Genomic DNA, 24,749 nt, shown 5'->3' with positions numbered 1-24,749 from the left:
TGGTCTTGAATTTGCAATGATCCTCCTGCCTCAGCCTCCCGAGTGCTGGGATTACAGGTGCACACCTCCACACTCAGCTTCTTAGAGGTTTTAAACTTTTCGGGTGAAAATTCCTTTTTATCACTAATTCTAGTGTTATTGTATTAAGGTCACTTCACAAATGAGGCTGAGACAGACAGGATATGCAACTTGAGGGGGATGGGCTGGAGCCCCCAGAACCCCTTTCCCTCTTGCTTCTGAGGCCCGGCCCTGTTCAGCCATCACAGGTGTGACACCTGCCCGAGTCTCTTGGAGACCGTGAAGCGTGATTGATAAAACCCTAATAGAATATTCAACTCTAATTTCTGTGGTAGGAAACTGAAATGCTGTCAGAAGTGGTAAGTGGATTGATTTCTTGAAATAACATTTAAGGTACTGGTGTGTCCGGTTTATCTGCAGAGCGCAGCCAGGAACAGTGGTGGCGAACCCATGGCATGCGTGCCACAGTCTGCTGCTTGGCACCACTGAAAGCTCTTAAAGGTTTGCCATCACTGGTCTCCAGGCTGCAGGAGGGCTGGTGACAGTGGGTTGGCCCAGCGGGGCTTGGGCAGCCACAGATACCAAATCCGAGTCACCAAGGAGCTACTGGGTCAGCCAGTCCTTCCACTGCGGGGTGGGGTGGGGCAGGGTCCCCTCGGAAAGATCTCAGAATTGTCCTATGCTCCTTGGGAAAGATGTGGGGAGGACCCACGCGCTGGCCCCTGTCCCCACTAATCAGGGGTGAGCCCGGCTCTTTCCTCCTCACCTCGGGGCTGGACTGGAGCCCACGCTGCATGGCTAGACAGGTGTGACCCCTCCAAGGCCGGCCGCTGTGGGCTCAGGACACACGGCAGGGAGAGAGAGGCGAGGCGGAAAGAGAGACCCTTCAAAGAACCTTCGGCCAGCTGTGGTGGTTCATGCTCTGGGAGGCTGAGGCGGGAGGATTGCAAGTTGGGGTCCAGCCTGAGCAGTTTAGTGACTTAATGAACCTGTCTCAAAATAAAACAAAGGGCTGGGAAGGGAGCTCAGGGCAGAGTTCAGTCCCCACAAGTACAAAAGACAACAACAAAAACCTGTATTTCCAAGCCTGTTGAAAACCACAGGTCCCTATTTTGAAAAGCAAAGACTCATTATTCCAAAGGTCTGCACACTTAGAATTTTACAGAAACGTGCTTCAGGTAGCTAAGTGTTCCTCATGCTCCAGGCTCTTGCGTCTATGTGTGGGAACCCCAAGCCCAGGCCCAGGAACTAAGTGAGAAATAAGAGCTCGGTACCATGGTGCACACCTGTAGTCTTGGTTACCAGGGAGGCTGAGGCAGGAGGATGGCAAATTTGAAGCCGGCCTGGGCTACTTTGGGAAACCCTGTCTCCAAATAAAAGGAGAGGAAAGGGCTGGGGTGCAGCCCTGGCAGAGCCCTGGCCTGGCGTGTTTAATCGCCAGGCCTGCAAATAAGTGACGCAGAGGAAAAGCATTAAAATGTCTGCCTGCAGACGTGGCTGGGACAAGAGCTGTGCCACCACTGCTGTGCTTGCTTCTAATCGGGTTTGTCCACGGAGAGGTCTGGGACACTTACAATAGGTCTCTGCGGGGCTTTAGCTCAGCGGCACAAGCACCTGCCTGGCAAGCTTGAGGCCATGGATTCGATCCCCGGTACCAAAAAATAAAATACAATGACTGCATGTTTATTAGAAGCGCACAGTTATACTGACTCCCAGGTTTTAGGCTGGTAAGTACAGATCCACACGCATCTCTGTGGCATTCACAGGTCACGGCGTGGTCAGTGCCGCTGGTGACATAAATCGCATCCCGGAAACAGCTCTGTGATCAGCGCACTGACACCATTTCCCTCCTCTCCGCGGGTTCTGCCGTCTGCCAGCTTCCCTTTCCGAAGCGGTGGCTGCAAGGTCGCCGGTCTGACAGGACAGATGCTGTTTCCCCGCCGGTGGTTTCCTCCAGGATGTGACAGTTATCATTTCTCGGACACTGATTTCCCAGCTTGCTGTGTCAAAAGTGCACTGTGTCGCCTGGCAGGTCAGGAGACAGGAGATGCTGAGGCTGTCAGCAAGCCTCGGGCTTCAGAGGGGTTTGGAAGCAGCTGAAGCTTTTTCCCTCACGGACATCAGTAGAGACCTCCCGGGGGGCGGGGGGATCGCTGTTAGCACTGTTACAGTCATAACCGCCTCTCAAAACCCAGCTCCCCAAACCCTGAGATGCCATGGGGAAAGGACAGCCTTTGGCTGCCTTGACGGGTAGCTCCTGTCATCCTGAACCCCAGCTTCACCTGGCGATGGTCAGCACAGCGCCCCAAACTCTCTGCCACTGGCAACCACTGTCCCAGACCCAAGGCGACGGGGCCTGGGCACGAGTCTGGGTGACACACACTTGTGGACACGTGGGTGTCACAGTTAATGTGAATAAGACTTTCCTGGATGCGCGCACACACAACTCAATGGCTTTGGAGGAAAAGCAATTTCCATGGACAGAAAACCACTGTGGACCATAAAACTCGCTCTCTGTGCTGCTCGGAATTATGGTGACCCTGCCCTTCCTGCACCTCGGCAGCCGGGGACCGGCCACCTCACTGGCCAGGACAGGACTTGTGGTGTCTTTCTGAACATCTGTACCTCTTCCGCCTTCTGCTGATGCACGATGCTTGTTGATTTTGAAAAATGCGCACAGAATATTTTTTTGTTTTTTATCGGTATCGGGGATCAAACTCACGACCACCTGCTTGCAAGGCAGGCGCTTATGCCGCTGAGCTAAATCCCCAGTCCCCCAGAACATTTACAAATAAGTGTGCAAGGTCTCCCCAGGCCTGGTCCCGGCCTGTCCCTGGAGACATGGGTGCTGCCTTCCAGGAGACGCCTTGGGATGGTCCGGCCTCTGCCAGAGAGAGCACCCTTGTCTCCTCCCTCGTGACGTCACCAGACACCCTGACCACCGGCCTGTCCCGTGCATCCCACAGCGGTGGGGACTTGCTGGGCTTCCCTGTCAGCCCCTGCAAGGCCACACTCTGCTGTCCTCCTCTGCCCAGAGCCCTGTGGCCCCTGCCTTTCTATTGCCATAAGCTTGGTTTCCAGTCCAGCGCCCCCTCACCCCAAGACTGGCTCCTGGGCCGCCCTGACCTTTTATCCCGTTCTTCCGACCTCCCCAAGGCCCAGTCCCCCTCCGCCCCAACCCCTCCTGTACCCCCTGCTCCAAGCCTGCCCTGTGTCCTCATCTCCTATCTAGGTGTCCTCTGCATCTCTCTCTTCCTTGGTGCCTGCACCCCCATGCCCAGCCACCTCCCTGGATCTTCCCTTCCCCACTTGGCAGTGTTGTTTTTTGACATACCATCTCCAGAAGTTTCTAAATTGCCCAGGCTGGGCTGGAACTTTCAATCCTCCTGCCTCAGCCTCCCAGAGTAGCGGGGTCACAGGGATGCACCAGCAACAGGTGATTTTTTTTTTTTTTTTTGTCTTTTTCACTGTTTATCGGTACCAGGGATCGAACTCACGACCGCCTGCTTGCAAGGCAGGCACTTATGCCGCTGAGCTAAATCCCCAGCCCCCCAACAGGTGATTTTTAAGAGGCCCTTGGCTGTGCTCCTTCTGTGTCCTCCTCCCGCACCACCCCCACCCCGCTGTGGGCTGAGATTATCCCTGTCCAGGTCTGTGGTTAGCGCTGACCACCAAGCAGTCCTTGAACCTGTCCCCCAGGTCCTCCTGTGCCCCTTCACCTGTCTTGGCCAGCATGGGGCTTGTTAGAAGGCTGTGCTCGTGCAGGGCCACAGGCAAGAGCCAGATCCAGTGGGGAGAACAGGGGTCACTCCCGGGAACGAAACAGTGTGTGGCCTGGCTGCCCCTGCTGGCGTGACGTGGCTCCCCCCACATCGCAGCCCAGTGTCCTTCCGTGAGGACTTTGTCCAGGAGAGTGCATTTTATGCCCCAGCTCAAGTCACCCCAGGCCCTGGCAGGGCAGGGGAGAGGGCTTCAGTGGGCGACTGCCCAGCCTGTGTCCTACAGGCCAGGGGCAGCTCCAGGCCAGTGCTGGACACTGTGCCAGTGGGAGAATATGCACTGAATACACGCAGACGAGAGGACCCCAGTGCAGCCCTGGCCGTCCCGCAGTGTGACCCCCTCGACATCCACCTACAGCTGCCCTAGAAGCGCACCTATCACGAGTGCAAGTGACCCGACACCGAGCCTGTCCGGGGTCAGGTCCGGGGCCAGCGGGAACGCGGGCTGTGCTTGCAGGTCAGCTGCAGTGGGAGGGAGAAGAGGGGGTGACCCTGCCCCTCTGTCCCCCTCCTTCTTCCTTCTCTCCCTCTCTCTCTCTCACCTGCTCCTGCACACATGCACCCCGCATTCCTGTTCTTCCCAGTTCCGTGCTGACCAGGGACTTGGGTTTGAGCACATGGTCATCTTTCCAGATGGACGAAGTTGTTGCCACCGGGCTCCAGGAACCTGGCTTTGAAGCTGCAGATGTTTCGCGGTGCGGATGCAACAGAGATTAGAAAAAAAAAAGGCTATAAAAAAGAGAAGACTGAAAATCAGAAATAATAATCAAGTTAAAAGCAAAGTGAGACACTCCTCTCTGGGGACTGCAGGGAGTCCAGGGCGCTGGGAGGAAGGGAGAAATAAAAACGGTTAAGATGCCATATGTGTGTACCTCAGATAAATACACGCGTAAATTACTGCTCGTAACAGAAAGACTCAGCGAGCCTCGGCTGGCGAACTCATTTCTCTCCAGGATTCTGGCTGCAAACCAAGCCACAGAATTGAACCGAAGGCACCCGTAAGGTTAACCTTGAACCATTGAATTTGATTCGGTTCCTGTCCAACTCGATTTGTGACCAGAATCCTGGAGTAAAAAAAATCAAGTTTCTGAGCTGGGAGACCACTGCGCCAACAGAGCAGGAAGGGAACAGCTGCGGTTTCTTTAGGGAAGAGTCAGGCGGGCATCTCGGCTGGTGGCGGAGGGGCTGGTGGGCCGCGCTTGGGGGGCCTGCGCGTCAGCGTCACCCTGGGCAGGGTGGTACCTGGGGGCGGGCTCCGGGGACTCCCAGGCTCCAGACTAGTGGTGGCTTTCTTGTCCCAACGGGATCTGTCATTCAGCCATCACTGTAAACCCCGGTGCAGTGCATGTGGGTGGGGGACGCAACCGTCCAACCTCCAAAACATTCCAAGTGCTGGACGGCTCCTCTCTGTCCTCTGGAGACAAACCTCTGAGTCAGCATGGCCTTCGGGAGAGGGGACAGGAAGACAAGATCTTCCGGGGCAGCCACTGGTGTAACATGGGGCACAGTGTCGCCCGCATCGCAGGGTCCCCTGTGTCAGCCAGGGGGAAGAGTGTGCTGTGCATGGGCATCCGATGGCACTGAAAGACATCCCACCCCCACAGCTCTGGTGTGCACCCCCCTGGTGCCTTAATGAGCTCTCCAGGGACCTTCAGTTTCAGAGGAAGTCAGGCTTCCCCAAGAAACAGAACCAGCAGGAAATTGTAGTTCTATATCAAGACAGAGACAGAGATGGAGAGAAAGAGAGACAGAGAGACAGAGAGAGACAGAGACAGAGAAGGAGAAAAAGAGAGACATAGAGACAGAGAAAGAGAGAGAGAGAGAGAGATCAGCTCACACCATCATGGAGGTTGGCAGACCCCAGGGCAGAGCTGAGGGTGCTCCCAAACCACACCTGCAGGCCTGCCACTAGGAGGTGGCGGTGTCATGGCCATGTGAACCCCATCAGCTGGAGACCCACGAAGATGTATGGAGCCAAACGCTAATCTTGTTCCCAAACAGCAGCAGGACGTCTGACGTCCTCTGTGCACCTCTAGACCCTGTCAAGTTGACCCATCACAGTGACACTGAAGTCAGTGCTTGGAGGGGGGGTGGGGTGGGGCCTTGGTCTCCATGGTGACACCAGGGACTCTCAGGGACGTGAGGCTGGCCTTCCATGCTGCGGGTGGGGGTGGGGTCACAGCGGCTGCACTGACCCTGGTCCAGCCACAGAGCTGGTGTAGATCTGCGGCCTCTCTAAACTGGTGGCTTTGGGTTACCCAGGGATGTAGTTTAGATCTAGAATGTTCCCTAGTAGTCTCATGTGATCAAAACCAGGCTTTGGGAGATGGTTGGATTGTGGGGTGCTGTATCAGAGGGTTAACCCACTCATGAGTTTGGATCTGAGCGTGCAGTTGGGGGGTGGGGGCTAGGGGAGAGGGTGGGTGACCGGGTGTGGCCTGGAAGGGCTCCTCTCGTCCACAGCTCCCCCTTTCCTCTCTGCTCCCTGCCTTCCCTGAGGTGAGCACCTCCTCCCATGCCCTCTCTGTCCTACAGCCAGCTGACTGTGGACTGACCTTCTGAAACTGGGGCCCAAATCCTCTGTAAACTGCGGGTGCCAGTGTCTTGCCCCAGTGATGGGAAAGTGACTCACACTCCCAGCACGCCACCACAATGTGGCACTTTAGTCTCTGAAACCCAGTAACCTGCTGGACATTTGGCTCCGTTTTACTTAATGATAGGGGACCCCAATTATAGTAGCTGACCCTTCATTTTAACACCTGAGAGCCCAGACTCCCCAAGTTTCTCAGAAGTTGAAACCCTGTGTGAGAGTTAATCTACCACCACCAGACGGCCACATTTCTTACCGATGTATCCGTGACCTGGTCACCTCCTGCAGCCACCGTCCATACCATGGAGTTTTAATAAATGGACCCACAGTAAATATCCATACCCAGGAGTATGCACCGGGGCTCAGTGACCCTGTCGTCATCACCTACTCAGGACCGGGGACTCCACCTTGGAGCCCGCACTGCCAGCCCCTTCTCAGAAGAAACGGGGTGGAAAATGCATGTGACCCACACGCAAAGTCACCCGAGTCATTTCACAGGGCGGATGGAGACCAGGGCCGCTCTCCGGGCCCGGGGCTTCATGGCCTGACATTGTTAACGAGGGCGATGGACTTGGACACCGGGAAGAATCACTGCTGCGTCTCTTCCAGTTCCCAGCGTCTCTTTTCACCAGGTCTGCTTCCTGGTGGCGATCACATTTGTTTACCCTGAAAATGAGGGAGACACTTTTATGGCTCCAGGTCTCCATGGTGCGCGGGAGCCTCGCCCATGAAGCTCCGGGCTCCCCCTTCCTGCGGGCATCTGGGGAGTGGAGAAGGGGGCCACCCCCAAACAGAAGGCACCCAGAGCCAAGTGAGGCCAGATTTATTCCCCTTGTTCCCCCAAAGGCTGGTTTCTTGGGAACCGGAGGGGACCAGCGGGAGGCGGAGGCCTGAGCCACACGGACGGCGTTGTCCGGGTTCCGAGGTCAGCGGTCAGGGACCTCAGGGCACCTGCGACTACCGTTTCCAAGTCCTTCTCTGTGCGTCGAGGGCTGGCTCTCCCATCTTGAAACAACCAAGTCTTTAACAAGCAATCAGACATTTCCCATTTCTCAGTCTTCGTGGTGGGGCCAGACCTGTCACACACAAAGCAGAGAAAGGATGTTCTCAGAGGAGAACGGGAAACCGAGTACCAGCACCGTCAGACCACCGGTCGGTCCCCCACCACCCCAAGAAACCTGGGGGGCCACAAGGCCTCTGCCGGCATCTCCTGGGGTGAGGAGACTGCTGTGCTTGGGTCTTGAGTTTATTGTATGATTGAAGAGTTTCGAGATGTTAATTTTCATGGTAAGAATCTCTTTGGAAATTATAATAGGGCCCAGCAAACTGGTGACATTTTCTGGTTCAGTCTTTTTTTTTTTTAAACAGACGTAAGTGCCTTTTCAAGTCTGAGGGCTGCCAGCTTGCGAAGTGGATTGCACCTGAGACCACAGGGCAGCGTGGGGAAAGCTATTCAGCAGACGCAGTGTTACACGGTTGCCAGCGGCAGGTAATATTTCTTAGCCCGGGGACATGCCCGCTTTGCGAAGAAGACGGTGGCAACCCTTGCCTTCTAATTAGAAAGTCTGGCATAAAGAGCATCCCACTGGCACGGCCACACACTATAATTCTTCCCGGTGGAGTTTCTTTCTCACGTTAAGAAAAGGGTAAGGGAGACCAGAAAGAAAACGGACATCCGTCATCTGATTAGTTGGGGGCGATTGGAGAAGAATGTGCCTCCAGAAGGAGAAAGGGCCTGGCAGGGCAGGAAGCTGGGAGGAAAAGCTTCTCATGGCGATGGAGAACCCCGCGCCATCCTCGGAATGGGAAATGCAGATGTGGGGAAGCTGGTGGAAATTAAAGGTGAGTATAGACAAGAGACTCTAGAAATTTGCTCTAAAATTTCCAAAACATCACGATTTTTTGCTATGAAAATTCCTGTAGAAACAGGCTTTACTCCCATGTGTGGATACCCTTCCCACCCCTCATTACTGTGACATTAACTGTACCAGTTCATGCCTGGTATGTGGCTCCAGGAGGTGAAGACTTTGTGGAAACACAAACCCATCTCAGACAAAAACAGAACAGAACAAACCGGAGTTCCTTCCATCACCAAGGCTCAGGTTTTGCTATGTGTTCATTAAAAGCAGGATTTTCTAGTGAGATCTGGACAATGCAGCTGATTTCTTAAAAATGATTGGAAGGGGCCAGGGATATAGCTCAGCACCTGCCTGGCAAGTGCAAGGTCCTGAATTCAATTCCTGGTACAAAAGAAAAAAGGTTTGTTTATGGGAGATGGGGCGCACTGTATGGAATCATGGTGAGAATCCAGCTCTCTGCATGGCTTCCTGTTCTCGGGAGGGTGTGGGGGGTCCCACTGCATAGCTCAGACTGGCCTTGAACTCACTGTGGAGGTGAGGCTGACCTTGAACTCACCAATCCTCCTGCCTCAACCTTCCGAGTGCTGGGGTTCCAGGTGTGTGCCACCACGCCTGGTTTTTGCCTGCATTCCTAGTGAGTGGTCCATTACAGGAATGGGGATCAGAGCCACCAGGACAGACCCCAGCCCTGAGCTTGGCACCTGTGAGGTGTAGCATGGCACCTGCTACTTTGTCCCCCAGGGCCACTGCCGCTTGGACACCAGTGAGTAGAATTCAGCCAGGGCAGTGGCACCACATCTGGAGCCCTGTCCCCTGGGCCGGCATGGCCACCACAGCCCGCAGGCTACCCGTGTGTTGCACCCGGCTTCCGGCACGTGGCTCTCTTCCTTCTTGGGCTGGGTGTTTAGGATCTCACCTTCAAGTGATGGCTAGGGAGCAGCGATGGACTCGGGCAGGAGAGGAGGTGTCCCCTCCCCTGACCGCGCTGGAGACCTGGTGGCTTGGCCTCCTGCTCCACAGCCCTGGGCCTCTGGCCCCCTCGCAGGGTTTTGGGTGTGTGTGACACCTGGCAGTGTGCCCCTGGGCTTTCCGAGGAGACTGCCCTGTCCCTGCGGGTCCTGGCCAGTCTCCTGGGCCCTGTGTCAGCCTCTGGTTCTCCCAGTTCTTAGGCGCTCACCCGGGGCTCAACCCCAGCCCTGCAGGCACAGCAGCAAGTCCTCTTGCCCCCCCTCTCTTCCCTCCTTGCTGTGTCTGGCACCCTGGCTGTTTGGGCCCACGTCCTCTGGCTGACCTCTGCTTCAAGCTGTTCCCAGTGCTATGACACAGGCTGACAGTGCCACGGGATCCAGACGCTTCCCTTTCTTGAAACGCAAATTGGTGTCATCCAACATCAATGCGACCCACTTTCAGCCTATTCCAACTATTAATTTGCATATCTGCATATTTAATATCTGTTGATTTGCATATTTAATGCTTCTGACTTTTTTGTACCCGTGTGTTATCTGAATCTGAGAGATGATTGTTAACGCTCTTTGGTGCCTTAATCAGTTAGCAGAGAGCTAAGACCTCTGACACGTGTTCATTTAATAACTGTATGAGTTGTGAGAATTTTATCATTTTTTTAAAAAAATATGTTTTGGCATCAAATTTTTTCGAAGGAAGGAGACCTTGTCACTATGTCGTAGGTAACTTTGGTAGCTGCTAAGCTACTTCCGTCTCTATAAGTAGAGATTTCCTCTTAACATGAACATTATTGGTCAAGGCTGGATTTTCCTTTAACTTCTACCAAACTCACAGCAATTACTTTAACAATTACTCTATCTGTTTTGTTTTTCTTTTTTGTTACTGAGGATCAAACTCATGACCTCACGCTTGCCAGGCAGGTGTTTATTCTGCTGAGCTGAACCCCTGGCCCTATAGCTGTTTTTGTATTCCCTGAGATTAAAAAAAATTCAATATCTACATTTTCAATTAAGCAATAATTATTTACGAAGGTATCATAAGGAATTGGCTTAACTTTCTGAAATCTCATTTGACCAAGTTTTAGAATTTAATAAATTAGAGAAGTTCAACTTACAAAAATTTTTTTTCACATTTTTACTTAAATAACAAATACATTTTCAAATAATTTATGAAGTAATCTAGAAACAAGCAGGCCTTTTAAAGTTGCTATTTGTGATTTTCTTATTCCTAGAATGTTTTTGGCTTTTCTTTGACAGATTTATTTTAGCTTTATAAATTCAGGCATTTACCACTCAACTGGGTTAATGTCAGCTTTAAGAACTGAAATGTTAAAAAAGTAAAATGTTTTTTCTTATAAAGCTAATAAAAATACTGAGGCCTCTTTTACAGTATCATTTCTAAGCATGCTTCACTTTCACAACTGCGTGCTTGGTTCCCCAGGAGAACGCTGGCTTAGGAGTATTTTGAAATGTCTGTTCCCACTTACCCTACCCCGGAAGCCACCTCTTCAACTTTTAAAACCAGGGGTGAGAGATCTGAGGTGCCAACTTGACTTTTTTTTTTGGTCTTTTTCGTTTTTATCGGTATCGGGGATCAAACTCACAACTGCCTGCTTGCAAGGCAGGTGCTTTTGCCGCTGAGCTAAATCCCCAGCCCCGAGGTGCCAACTTGAGAAATAACTTTTATTGTGTGAGTGGAACTGCAGGTCCAAGGCTGGGGCATTTTTAACTGCACTACACGCAGTAATACCTCGATTCACAAATGCTTCTGTTCACACACAACGCCATTTGCAAAAGAAGCGCTGGGCAAAAGTTTGCTTCCATTCATGAACTCCGCATCAGGTGATGAAAGCCACCCTGCCCCGAATCATGGGGTGGACTGAGTTTGTGGGCTGAGGGACCGCCGTGCTGTGATTTGTTTGCCAAACAGCTGCCTCACCCCAACAAGTCCCACCCCCACCCTGTGTCCCTGCCCTCTGGGACCCCCCTCTTCACTTGGCATGGTCGGACTCTGAGCTTTGCACATCTGGGAGGTCAAAATTGATGTTATCAAACTTTTAGCTGAGCGTGCTGCACACACGTGCAATTCTAGCACTTGGAAGGCTGAGGCGGGCATATTACAAGCCTGAGTAATTTAATAGTGTAGCAAGACCCTGTCTCAAAATAAAATGTTAAAGGGAGGGATATAGCTCCGTGCAAAGGCCCGAACTCAATCCCCAGCACTTGAAGGAAAAGACTTTTTAATAACTTTCGACACCAGGCACTGGATAGCTGGATACTGCTTTGTGTCCGGTTCTGCGTCTCTCTGTCTCCCACCCCGAGTGCTTGCCTGGGGACAGACCCGTGTGGCAGCAGTGATCTGGAAGCCAGCCCCTGCCCGTGTCCTGACTGCCCTCACTGGGGACAGTCCCTGAGGCGGATGAGTGGGTGGGGATTCTGCTTCCATAAGGAAGGAAACATGTGTCCCTCCTGGGGGACCTCAGGCACCAGAACCCAGAGTGCAGCGTCCAGGCCGTGGCCAGGAGCCACGTGGGTGTGAGGAGGCCCACCTAAGAGAGCTCCCCAGGGGCCATGTGAGGTGGCTGGGGACAGGGTCCTGGAGGCTGTCGGGCTGGGTGGGCTGTAGCATGCAAGCTGGAGAAACACGGGGAGAGCGGGGTACAATGAGCAGCGAGGGCTCCGCCCAGCCTGTCACACCCAGGGGTCTCCGGCTGCAGGGGCCTCCCAGGAAGGAGGCTCAGGGTGAGGCCACACGGGACCGGCACTGGTGATGCAGCTCTGGGTGTCCCCCAGTTTAACAGTCAGCTTCCCCATGACTGGAACACAAAACCTGACACCCACAGCTTAAAGGGGAAGTTTAATCTGGGTCACGGTTGGGGGGGCGGGTGTTGAGTAGAGAGGGAGAGAGAGAGAGGGATAAAGAGAGAGGACAGGAGCTGGACACAAGAATGCGTCCTTCCTGCCAGCTGAGCCGTGAGGTGTGCATGCCTGTGATTCTAGCATTCAGGAAACACAGGCGGGAGAAGCACCACCAGCCTGGAATGCATAGCGACACCCTGTCTCTAAAATCATCCTTCCGGGCCCAGCCCCAGTGACCCACCCCTTCCCACCAGGCCCCGCACCCACACTTGAGCCTGACCGAGGCCGAGGCGATGGCTCCCACTTCCCAGGGCCCACTCAGCCAGAGTCAGCGGCTGAGTCCCTGCGTGGGCTCAGCGCCTCGTGACCCGTCAGCTTCCGGAGGGCCCCTCTGGACGCGACACCTCTGGGGGACATTTTAGATGTGACCCACGATGCCCAGGTTGTGTGGATCATAAATAAAGCAGGAGGTCACTAGGGAGAGTGAGAAGGTGGGGGGATGTGGTTGTTTGTGTGGTTTTAAAAATGTAATACCGCCTGGTTCTGGACTGGCTGCCTGATTCGGTTTTTCCTGCTTTCCCAACCTCTATATGATTATTATCATTTCCCTGAGCTGATCTAACACGGCATTTCCTATAAAAACGGCCACCATCCGACTTAGCTTCGCTTTCTACTGTCATGAATGTCACTTTTTTCTTTTTCTTTTTGTGCACGTCATTCTAAAATCGAGAAATGAGCACAAGCAGCATGCACACAGCTGCTGGGAATTTCCGGCTACGCATTGTTTGAGTAACGAGAGCCACAGCTCAGGGTGACCTTATAAAGCTCCTAATTAAATGGGATGGGAAAATGCACTCATCATTTGTTTATAAGAAAACAGCCTTTGATAGCACAGCCAGCATGTTTCTGACACACATCAGCGTGATCTCTTTGAACCTGACTTACTGGCTATAGGATGCTGGCTTTCACCAACATGCCGGGAATCCTGCATTCCTACAGGCTTCGCCTTCTAGGAGTAGGACGCCGAGTCCAGGGGTTGTGTCCATTGTCATAGCTCGGATTAAACATCCCCCAAAAGTCTGCATTTAGAAGTGGGATTTTTGGAAGAATTGGATCAGGGGTCAATACACTCATTAACCGGTGAATCTGCTGATTAAGTCCATAACTGAATGTGCTGGGAGGAGGCGGGCTGGCTGGAGAAGGGCTGTGACCTGCAGTGTGACCTGGAAGGGTACAGCCTGTCCCCGTCCCTTCCCCTGCTCTCTGCCTCTTTGCCGCTCTAGTTGAGTGGTTTTCCTCCTCCAAACCCTCTTACCGTGCTGTTTCTGCTCAGAGTCAGTGGACTGTGGACTGGACCCTCGAAACCACGAGCATAAACAAGCCTTTCTTCTTGTGCGTGTCACGTACTTTGCCCCACAATGGAAAGGTGACACAGACGCGTGGAAGGGATGCAGCTGGAACCTCTGAGGAGCGTGGTGTTCTCGAGAAGGCTGGAGAGGGGGCCTTGAGCTTCGGGATCGATCAAGTCATTTGGAGCGAAGTTTGATGAATAAAGGCTGAGCAAAGTGACCTCACATCACTGGACCTGTGTCCCGAGCCCCACCTGAACCTGGTTTTATTTCCCCAAAGCCACTGCACACACTGTCCCCTGGGTATGACCTTCTCCCCAGTCTTTGCATGGCTGGTTCCTTTGGGTCACTTCAAGCTCCCTGTGGATGCCACAGAAAGTTTCACAAACAGTGACGTAAACCAGTGGAGTTCATGATCTTGCCATCTTTAAGCCAGAAGTCCAACATCAAGGTGTTAGCAGAGGCCAGACGCAGGTTGAAATCCCACAGAATGATGTTTTCCTGCTTCCTCCAGGCCCTAGTCCTGCTACCAAGCTGTGACATTCCTTGCGTGTGAATCAGCTTTTCATCACTGGGACCACACATGTGACACACACAGCTTCAAGGATGAAGGGTTTGGCTCAGTCCATGGTCAGCTGCCCCAGGGCAGAAGCATCATGGGGTAGGGGCACGGTTAGCCTCATGGCAGCAGCTGAAAAGCAGAGAAAGGAACCAGGGCTCAGATCTGGGCCCAAGCCACACTTGGTGACCAACCAGCCTCACCCGGAAGCGCGCTTTACTAATAACTGCCTAGGCAGCCCCAAGCCCATTAAGCTGACAGTCGCGTTAACTGTCACCCTGGCTTGCAGATGCATTGCTCACTGGCCGCCTCCATCCTCCAGGGGCCTCCCGTGGGTGTCTCTTTCCTCCTTCAAGGTCACCAATCATCTTAGCCTCCGGCCTGCCTTACTGCAGTAGGATCTCACTGTAAATGACTGTGTCTGCCGTACTGATTCCCGAGGACGCCACATCCACAGGGGCTGGGGCTTAGGACTTCAGTGTGTCTTCTGGAGGACACCATCCTTCAGGTCTCAGACAAGTGCAGCTGCTGAGTGCTCCTGCTCCAGGCAGAGCTCCTCTGGAGTCAGCTGGCCTGTCCACTGTTTGTCCCGCCGAACATGTGCATGTGCCTGGTGCGTGGGATCGTGGCGTCCACCTCACGCCTCTGCATAAGCTCTGTGGTGTACACGGAGGTGGAAGCTTTGTCCCTCAAAACATCAGCCTCTGGGTCATTGGATGCTCCCGCAGGCCTGGGTAATTTTAAGATCAGTGGTGTCAAGCAGGTTGAGCCAACCACAAGTTACTGAAAAACGACCCAGGGAGCCGGGACCACGGTGTCCACCTTCCGAGATGTTCTCCGCAGCCACGCCAGTGGGGATGTCCTGCAGAGCTGTGTGACTTCTGAAATGGCCAGAACGTTAGAGCATTCTGGTGTAATGAGAAGCAGAAGTACAAAGTGAGCAGGTTTACTGAGTTGAGGACGAGGAAGGAACACACAGCCCACGGCGGCTGGGCTGTCTCCTCCGACCAGATGCAGAGAGGCAGACGGTTCTATGACCTCTGATTGAAGTGGTGCATGGGGTGGACACTGATGATGTGTGAGGGACCGACTGGAATTCTCTGTGCATGCAATTAGGGCTGAGGAAGAAGCAGGAGGTGGTGGGCATCCTGCTTCGGCCTTCCGCCACGTTAGACGAGCACCCTAACCACACAGTGATTTATACCAGGGCAAGAACCTTTCTCAGGAACTACAGGGCCTGTCTGGGGCTTTCTCTCCACGTTGGGATCAGTGGCCTGAACACGGGGTGACACGGGGTGACACGGTGTGATTGGAGTGACAGACTACACCCCACACCCACCCTGTGCTCTGCCACCCCGCAGCCCAGCCAGCCAAGGAGAGCAGGCAAGTCCCAGCACCCCCAGCAGCATGGAGCTCAGCCCTGCATGGAGGGGATGCAGGGGTGACCAGGACGGCGCGGGCGGCTGGGCGGGAAGAAGCTTGTGAGATCCCGGAGCTCGTCCTGGCTGCTCGCTGGTCAGGTGGGAGTGAGACTCTGCGTCCCCTCCTCCGGTGGCATCCCCAGAGGGTCATTCCCAGCGAGCGTGTTTAGGTAATGGCAGGGGACTGCGGTGGCCCTGTGTCCTCCCCAGAGCGGATGTGGTGGGACCGTAGGCTTTGACCTGAAGGAGCCAAGGCCAGGCAGCCCGGGTGGGAATTCCAGCCCCGCCCTTCCGCCCTTCCCGGCTTCTGAATCCATCCATTCACAAGGAAGCGCTGGTGATCACCAGGACGTCTGTTTACCCAAGCAGAACCTGCTTTTTAAAGAGAAAGCCTCTGCTGGGCGAGCTGGTGTACACTGGTATTCCCAGCACTCAGCACTTGGGAGGCTGAGGCAGGAGGATTTTTGCAAATTTGAGACCAGGCTGGATACACACTGAGCTCAGAGCCAGCCTGAACTGCTGGGGGAAATCCTGCCTAAAAAGACAATAAATAAAATAAAATAAGATAAGATAAAGAGAAGGTCTCAAAATCCGTACTTAGCTCAAGCACACATCCCTGCCGCTGGTGCCTCTCACAGTGCCTGGCTCTCAGGTAGGGGAGGTTCTGCTCGGGAGTGGGGGAGACCCCCTCTCAAGGGGTACGCCCGAATTCCTCATGCGGGGTTCGCAGAAGCCCCACAATGTACAAAGCCCCAAGTCAGGGAGTTGGCAAAACTTGGCACTGTACTGTAGAGTCTAACAGAATAATAAACTCCATTTTTAGCAGTTTTCAGGCAGTCAGAGAGTCCGTTTTCAAAAGGCGGCAACTCACTGCATTGCTGTAGTGGAAAGTTCATAAAATCCATCCAAAGATGGATTTTGGAAGTGAAGGTATATGCCCCTACTTTTGTACACAACTTAGGATACTGTACACATCCTCTCTTCTTTTTCTCTGTTTTCAAATCTCCCTCTCTTAAAGTAGCAATCCCCCTGCCTCAGCCTCCCAGAGGTCTCGGATTACAGGCTCCCACCCTGTCATGTCATCTGGCTTTTGTTATGTTTTTTCCCCAGTGCTGGGAGCCTCTTATGGACCAGGCAAAGGCACCACTGTGTGAGCTATACCTCAGCTCAGCATTTCTATTTTAAATTATTGTATAACATGCATCAAGAAAATATTTTAGAGAAGAATTAGGATAATCATTGGAGTGAAAGGCTGGCATGGGGAGACAGAGTGCAAAGTTAGGATTTTCTTTATTTCTGTTTAGAAAGAACTCGGGGGAGGAAAGAGAGAGTAACTTCTCTCTTTCTCTGTTTTTACTTCTTGAGATAGGGTCTCACTCTGTATCCAGGCTGGCTTCGAATTCACTATGATACCCCAGCTGGTTTTGAATTTGAAATCCTCCTGCCTCAGCTTCCTGAGCACTGTGATTGTGGCCCTGCACCTCCACAGCCACCTCGAGAATAATTTGTATGTGGATTTTCTATTTGTTAGGCAAATATTTGTCGAATGCCTACTTTGCTGAAGCAAGTGTAAAGGCTGAGCTTCAGCGATGGCAAGACAGGTTAATCATTGGTCTCTAGAGTCACTGGCCAGAACTCTGAGTTTTCTGCCGAAGTCTGGAAAGCTGGTTGGAGGGATTGCCACAGCCAGTGTGGAGCAGCGCTTTTAACTGCTTTTAACGCATGCTTGGAGCCCAGGAGCAAAGAGGTGAGCACGTGGTTTTACATAACAAAAGAAGTGTTTGTGTCATTAATGTCCCTCATGGGTGCTGTATGAAAATTCCAGTAAAAGGTGGGCAAAGGCTGCCAGTTAATTAAAAAAGGAGAGATGCCAAAGACCAAATTAGATACTAAGCTAAAGGCAAATTGGACATAGACAAAATTAAATCCAAGGCACAGCTAAACAGGCAGAGGTGCTGGTGAACTTTTAGAAGTTTAGTGCTACAGGGAGAACATGCCAGAAGTTTCAGAATAGATTCGATTCTCACAAATCCACACAAGGCACGAGACGCCTGATGAGCATGAACCGGGCTTCAGGAGGAGGCAAACTCCGACGTTGAACTCCAGTTCCTATAGAGGGTTCCTGTCCCATCGCGACCTAAGGTTTCTGATGCACAGGTTCAGAAATCCACTCCCCCGGATCACTGTGGGGAGCCGGAAGACACCGGGCAGAACCAGGCTGAGGCTCTGGCATGAGGCCCAGGGCGGCTTAGGTAACAATCGCCCAAGCTGATTGGTGTAAACTCTGTGAAATCAAAGCTGAACACAGCCAAAATCAATATGTGGCCAGGTCCACGCCAGCTTGACCCGATGTGTCTCTAACGTTTGCATTGCATCGACCACGAAGAGAGCAATGAAAGAGGGTATTATCTGTAATCGTGTTTGCAATCACCGTCACCTGTATACATCACCAGATTTCATTTTACCTGTCACCAGCACAGCAGCCCAGAAGTGACACCAGCCAGGCCTGGTGGGCCAGCACCCGCCCCTGGTCTCCTGCGGACAGATGCAGTGTTCTCTTCCTGATTGTTACGAGATCTTTCTGAGCAAACACCTGGAATTCTACCCTCTCTGGAAATCAGGAGCACAGGGACCAGGCCGTTTATTTGTTTAACCTTTTATGCCTTTATTCCCAGAAGACAGGGCCCTGGACGGAACATTCTGTCAAATAAACAATTGCCCAAGGTCCTGGGCAAGAGAAATCGGGACAGGAAGCAGACAGCGGACTGTTTGCCCCAGGTAACTGCCTGATAAAGTAAACAGGCTGTGTACAGTGAGTTCCTGTCCTCTGAGATAAATATTTATACTCTGGGCCCTGCATTTGAAAGCACGAAGCCATTTCTGGTGTGAACTTTGACCTTTGGCTGCTAAAGAAAGGGCTAGTTTTCTAGGTGATGTCATCGATTTTTTTCTTTTTTCTTTCTTTATTTTTTTGTGGCTCAAAGCTTCAAACGACAGAAAGGAGTGTTTCTGGGATTGTTTAGAAACTGATCCAGCGGCTGGTTGCAGCGTGCAGGTGCAGGGCCACTTTCCAATCAGAAAGGACTCTTAGCCACACCTGCCATAGAAAGAATTACGGGGAGCAGGGCAGCGTGGGGTTCCTGTGAGTCCTAATTCTGCAAATGGCTTGAAGCTAGGAGCCGGCTGTGGGCTGATGCTTGTCTTCGGTTTATTTCTGAGGAAATCGAGGACTTTATTTTTAGGATGTTGGTTTAACTTGGCCTCTCGTTTCTGTGACCTAAATGTATTGTGTTTTAGCCTTCATAAAATAAACAGGAAAAACCATTCTCTCAGGGTGCGCTGAATGAACCCAGCCAAAACTAAAGCGAAAGGTAAAAGATGTATCTGGCGTGAGGAGCCTCGCTGTGTAGGATGGGGACCCGGCTGGCCGGTCACTCCTCCTCCCCGCCACGTGCAGTGTCCCAGGCGTCTGAAGAGCTCTGTCATCTCTGAAATGTCTCCTGTCCACGCACTCGCTGCCCCTCCTGTGCCATTTCCAACCGGCATTTCCACAGGGGCCTCCGGGCCCTCACACACCCCAGCCAAGCTCAAGGTGTCCCCTCAGTGGCCAGCTCCCCACCCCAGCCTGTTGCTCATTCGGAGGCACCCTGCTTGGCCCTGCTGGCCAGGACCCGGGGCTGTGGCCTAGCTCCCGTATCCCGACCCATCCTCCCCCCAGTCTTGCCCTGGGTCTGTGGTCTCTGTGTCCACCTTTGCTCTAGAGGCCCTTGCTTCCCACCTGGGCAAGCAGTCATTGGCCCCCGTGTCCAGGGCCCGTGCTGCTGTCCCATAGAACTGTCTACCACAAAACCAGAGGGACCTCACCCACTCCACGTCCCCTGGGGCACTGGTCCTCTGTGACTGCCCTCTGCCTGAGGTTAATGGAAATGTCCCATCTTAAACCTCCGAGGCCTGCCAGACCCTGGCCTCTGTCAGCTTCCACTGGGCTGCTCTGAGTCTCCATTCTGCTCTGGGATGCACAGCAGGTGATCTATTTGCACATTTGCTTGTCACCTGTCTCTCTCTCGGCCCCAAGGACAGGGTCCCTGGTTTTGCAGCCGTAGCTCCAGCAGCTCAGAGCGAAGTCTGCACACCGAGGGACATTCAGTGAGCACTTGTGAAGCACAAATGAACGGGCAAGTGAATGAGCCGGTCGAGAGAAGCGCCAGGATCCTAGGCGGTGAATCCGTCCCAGAAGACGGCAGAGCTTCGGACGGAAGTGCAGGAGCCGTGGCCCTGGGCCTGCGTGGTTTCTGACTCACAGCTGCAGACGAGGGACCCATAGAGGTGAGATTAGCTGCTGCTGACCCTCGCCGTTGCCCAGAACATGACCTCCCCTTCCAGTTTCTGCCCCACCCACCTTCCATTCCTGGGTGCACCCAGCTCTTTCCGGCTTCAGGGTCCTCCCTGCACGTGCTGATGTCTTAGCCAAGACCCCTCCAGCCCTTTTTCCTTCTGAAGGCACATCTCAGTGACCTCCTTCTCACCGTAGCATCCCAGCTTCCCGGTCCCTGCCTGAGCACCGCCTGAGGAGACCCACACCAGACCAGGTGCCCCAACGCGACGGCACGGCCTCCATCACTAACCCAACCTATCATCCTGCATCTGGGCTATCCTCTCACTACTGCTGTCCACCTTCCTGACCCTCATGGGCAGGGATTGTGGGTTATTTTTGTTTTGTTTTTACCACCTTAGCCTTTTGACCAATATCTAATACAATGTCCGGCTTAAAGAAGTGCCCAGGGGATATTTGTGATTTTAAATTAAAAAAAGAAGTGTTGACCTGTTAGTTACTATTTTGCTGTTGCTGCTGTTGCTGGGAGATAGTACTTGACACTCACAATGTAAAAGAAGAGAGGTGTACTTTGGTTCAGCTTTTTAAAGGAATTTCAGCCCTCGTAGGGTGGTGGAAGGGTCTGGCGGAGCAGAGCTGCTCAGGTCATGGGGCCAGGAAGCAGAGCATGAAAGAGGAGCTGGAGAGGGAGGTGCACCCCTCCGGGCCTCGCCCCAGGATCCCGCCTCCTGACATCACATTTAGCTACAGTACCCCAAGATTCAATCACCTTGCAAAACCCCTGCCGATGAGGATCTGGGGGGACATCCAGAGATAAACTGTGACAGTCAATAGTCTTAGCATACTTTATACAATGACACTAAAACTCAAATTAAAAAGTAGCCAAAGGATAGCAGGTGATTCTGAAAGGAGAGCTTGGTCTTGGCCACAGCTATAAGGCCAAGCAACCTTATTTAGAACAAAAGAAATAGAAATTAAAATATAACAAAACACTATTTCAAATGGACCAATTTGGGCAAACGTTTAAGAAAATAAATGTATCGTTAACAGATTCGGTGTAATCCTATCAAAATCCCAGTGACGCTGGGATCCAAGGCAGGAAGTGACGGCAGAAGGGTCGGGGCGGAGGAAGAGCTGCTCACCCCACTGTGGCCGGGAAACAGGGAGGAGGCAGGGGCCAGGAGGGAGGGACGCATACCCTTCCCGGTCACACTGTGCCATCTACCGCAGTGACCGGTGTCTACCTCCTGGCAGCAAGTCTTAGCACCCGGTGATCCAATCCCCACCTATGCACATGCAAGGCTTGTGGGGAGCAGGATCCCCTGAGCCATAACACAGGTCGCTCAGAGATTCCGTTTCTGGGCATATACCTAGAAGAATTGAAATGGGGACACGAAGCCATGTTTAAACACCACGTTTAAACAACAGCAGCTCTGGTTGCAGTCACTGGCAGAAGTGACCCAGATGTCCTTTGCTCTGGGGGTGATGATAAAGTGTGGTTAGCACAGTCAGTGGACGCCATGACTGAACCGTGTCTCCCCAGACTTCCTGTGTTGAAGACTCCCAGACAATTCGATGGCATTTGGAGACGAAGCCATGGGAGGTAACCAGGGTGAGAAGTCAGGAGGCGAGGTCCTCATGATGGTGTCTTCACAGGAGGAGATGCCACACAGCTTGCCAATCCACTGCCACTGCATGAGGACACAGCCCGAAAGCAGTCACCTGTATGCAGGAAGAGCGCCCTCAGCAGGAGCCGGGTGCTGACATCTTGATCTTGGATTTCCAGCATCCAGGCCATCGAGGGAGGAAGCCTGCGGCTATGGTGTGAGCGCCAGGGGAGAGCACTGTGTTCCAGTAGCTTGCCTTCAGTTTGTCTTGTGCTTCCGAGGTACACTGCCCAAGTCTAGGCCACTTCTGCTGGACACAGACCCCCTGGTTCAAGTGGGAGACGGGTGGTCAGTGCCTTCACGCTGTGTCATGCCGGGGCAGAGGCAAAGAGAGGGTGAGAGAGGGAGAAAAGGGGCCAGACTCCACTTTTCTAGTGAGCCCCTGGCCTCAGTAAGAACCCAGCCTTTGTCCATTAAAGGGGGCGGGGCCCTCCCGGCTGAATCAAGCTGGTGGCTCTGGGGTACAATTTCTAATATATTCTTTTGGGGGACACCTTCCAACTCAGCACAGCCCACAGTGACTAAGACAGTGAAGTACTCCCCAGGTTGGAAAAGAAAGTGATTCTGGTCCTCGCTGATAGAGTTATTTCCAAAAGATGAAAAATATTAACAAAAGATGAGAAATATAAAATAAAAAGCGGCCTTTATTCTGAGAACACGGAGAGAGATGACCGGCAACCCCACCGCTGGCGTCCGGCGATCTCTCCGGCGGACACGAGGCATGGGGGCCTGTAAATAACCTCGGTTTGGGGTGGAACCTAAGGCGGGCATTAGGGATACACAGGTAGCCCATTGGTCCTAGGTTTGGCGCCATATGTAAATTCCCAGGGGCGGGAAGATGGCATCACAGGTAACTTCCTAGGGGCAGGGCAAGATGGGGCTTCCTGCTTCCGGCTGTGGCTTTCCTGGCTACAGTGTCCTGTCTGGGCCAAACCTTTCATATCCCGTCTTATGGTTATTATTATGAAAAGGGGCGAAGATTTCTCTCTTTAACTACTTCCTGCTGGCAAAGGGCGCTGTACTGGAGCCTAGGGGAGTCGACGGGATGAAGGTTGATGCCCAGGTAGATGCTGCTGCCAGGTGTTTTAGCCAGGACAGCTTCACTGGTGAATGCACGTATGTCAGACTGGAAAAACAAAGAGACAAGATGTTATGAGGAGACATGGCACTGTCATATTTAAGGACCCAGGTGAGGTAGAAGGAAAGGTGCCTTTGATTTAGTCTATCAGGACCATGTTGAGGTAGAAACATTTCCACGGTGAGGCAGAATTCTGAAAATTAAACATGGGGTTAGGAGGAGTGGAGTTATGAGAGGTAATTACTCCCCCATCTGAAAGCATAAAAGTTAAGACGGTAGGTTGGTGAGGCTTGTCTCTGGTATGCATGATGTTGGAGTCTGTAGGCAATACTGCTAAAGAGTTCTGCTGTAAAAATGACCATTAATAGAATGTAAGAAACTAGGAACCAAAGTGGATAACAAAACATGACTTAGCCTGTTAACTGTGGCTGCGAGGCCTTCGTGAAACGGAGATTGGGTAGGCGACAGAAGATGAGGTGACCACTCAGAATGATCCGATTTAGGGCTGGAAGGGCACCTCTTAGCCTGAGTGATGTGAAACCAGGATGGGAGTCCAGTAATTTGGATTCATGCATGGGTCGCTGTAACCTGGTTGTATCAGCAGTTTACCTGGTTGTGGGAAAGGCTTTTATGTATCCTGAAAAAGTATAAACAAAGTGAGAAGACAAAATATATCTGTCAGTCTTGACCAGGGTTGTCTGACAAATTGGTGAATAAGAAAGGAAGGGGGTGGTCTGTATCACTGAGGAAGGGTCCACCAGCAACAACAGGTAGGAGCTGTTGAGGCCTCAGTGTGTCTAAGTCAGCCTGTATAAAAGGCATTTTAAGATTTAGGACTGGGACCTGCACAAAATAGGCCCTGTTTGTAAATGGCATAGGTTGACCATCAATACCCCATCATAGAGATTGAGGACTTAATATAGCAGCCTGAATATTCAGGAAGAACTCTGTATATATGGCCTCTATGTCCACAAATATAGAGAATGTCTTACCTGAGAGTTTTGTGCGACTTGGAATCTGAGACGGACACCTTAAAGGGGGCTGTTGTTGCCCTGAACTTCCTCAGTCTTCAGCAGCAATTTTCTGTCGGTGATGAATCACAGTGTCGACATTTCCTGTGAGGGCTATTACTTAGGATGGCTTACCCACTCTCTGGTGGCTAGGACAGTCCAGTAGCCCTGGAGTAAGGTCTCAAAGAATGCCAGGATGGGGCATTTTCTTGCCCAGTATCTTGTGCTGTATTTGAGCGTGGTCCATGGAGGGGGCAGGCAGCTCCACCTTGTGTAGGTTTACCTGTCTCAGAACTCCAAGTGTCACAAGTGTTAAAAATATAAAAAACCATATTAAGATCTCTCTAAGGTTTGAAGGTCAAGTTTTGCCTTTTTGTTTGGGATTTGGACTACAGTAGAATTAAGTAAGTATGCAGGAATTTAATATTGGCATTTTAGATTAGAAAGCAGGCTTTATCTGGATGGCACATTGCTTTTTTTTTATAGGGTGACACGTAGAATTAACAAAGCTTTAGTCTGCCAAACAAGGCTTTAATGGAAACATTTTGCAGTAAAGGTTTAGCAATCTTATGAATAAATCTATCAAAACTGATCTAATACTGTCAAATTCTGAACACATTTACTTTTAAAGTTGTTATTTGCAGTAGTATGAACCAAGGCAAATAAAATAAAACTTTTCCCAGCAAAAAGGAATTTATAACCTTAGTTGTTAAACAGGAGATTGGTGAAGGCTTTGATTGATAAACAAGGCTGGTAAAATTATCAGGTAGCCAATAACCTTGATTAAATGGTTTGAGAATTGAAATAAAAAAGCATCTTTTGAGCGGAGCCAAATTGTAAAAAAGCACGCCTGAGCAGAGCCGCTGAGCTGCTGTTTCGCGGCACTCTGGCAGAGCACGCCCAGTGTGTGGGGCAAGCGCTGGGATGTAGCGCGCAGGGGCGGGCTCGGACTGCCCCCGGAAACGTGTAAGGTGGCGGCGGCGACGAGGACGGCGCATAGGGGAGGGAGGGGCTGGGACGGCGCATGGGGAAGGGGCTGGGAGGCGGCCCGACACAGAGCGCGAAGCTGGAACTGCTTGCAGGGCAGGAGGATTAGAAAGCCAATTTAGGAACACAGCTGGGTTTTGATTAGCCTCCTGGACCTGTTTTAAAAGTTTGTTATAGTTAGTATGTTTGACCTGCTCTGGCACAGCTATAGGCCCAGAGTCATTATAAACGTCCTTAAAATGTAAATCATAACAATTAGTAATAAATTTAAATTGCCT

General features: G+C 52.2%; 2 long non-coding RNA genes across 2 annotated transcripts; one reads left to right on the top strand and one right to left on the bottom strand.

The window, feature by feature from the left end:
• Positions 1 to 1,947: 1,947 nt before the first annotated feature.
• On the bottom strand, positions 1,948 to 15,644 carry LOC134472897 (uncharacterized). Its single transcript, XR_010042910.1, has 5 exons — positions 13,383 to 15,644; positions 7,339 to 7,463; positions 6,644 to 7,053; positions 4,340 to 4,476; positions 1,948 to 2,043 (listed from the first exon to the last, which is right to left on the bottom strand). It is a non-coding gene; the product is annotated as an uncharacterized LOC134472897 (long non-coding RNA).
• A 1,339-nt stretch (positions 15,645 to 16,983) lies between these two features.
• Positions 16,984 to 24,473, top strand: LOC106027944 (uncharacterized). The gene is made up of 3 exons (XR_002791592.2): positions 16,984 to 17,143; positions 19,472 to 19,722; positions 21,386 to 24,473. It is a non-coding gene; the product is annotated as an uncharacterized LOC106027944 (long non-coding RNA).
• The last annotated feature ends 276 nt before the right edge of the window (positions 24,474 to 24,749 follow it).

Source organism: Cavia porcellus, unplaced genomic scaffold (assembly GCF_034190915.1).
Source record: "Cavia porcellus strain 051 isolate PalLab524CR breed Dunkin Hartley unplaced genomic scaffold, mCavPor4.1 scaffold_25, whole genome shotgun sequence".
NCBI classification, from domain to species: domain Eukaryota; kingdom Metazoa; phylum Chordata; class Mammalia; order Rodentia; family Caviidae; genus Cavia; species Cavia porcellus.
The sequence above is the reverse complement of the archived record's forward strand: the minus strand, read 5'-3'. Positions and strand labels throughout refer to the sequence as shown.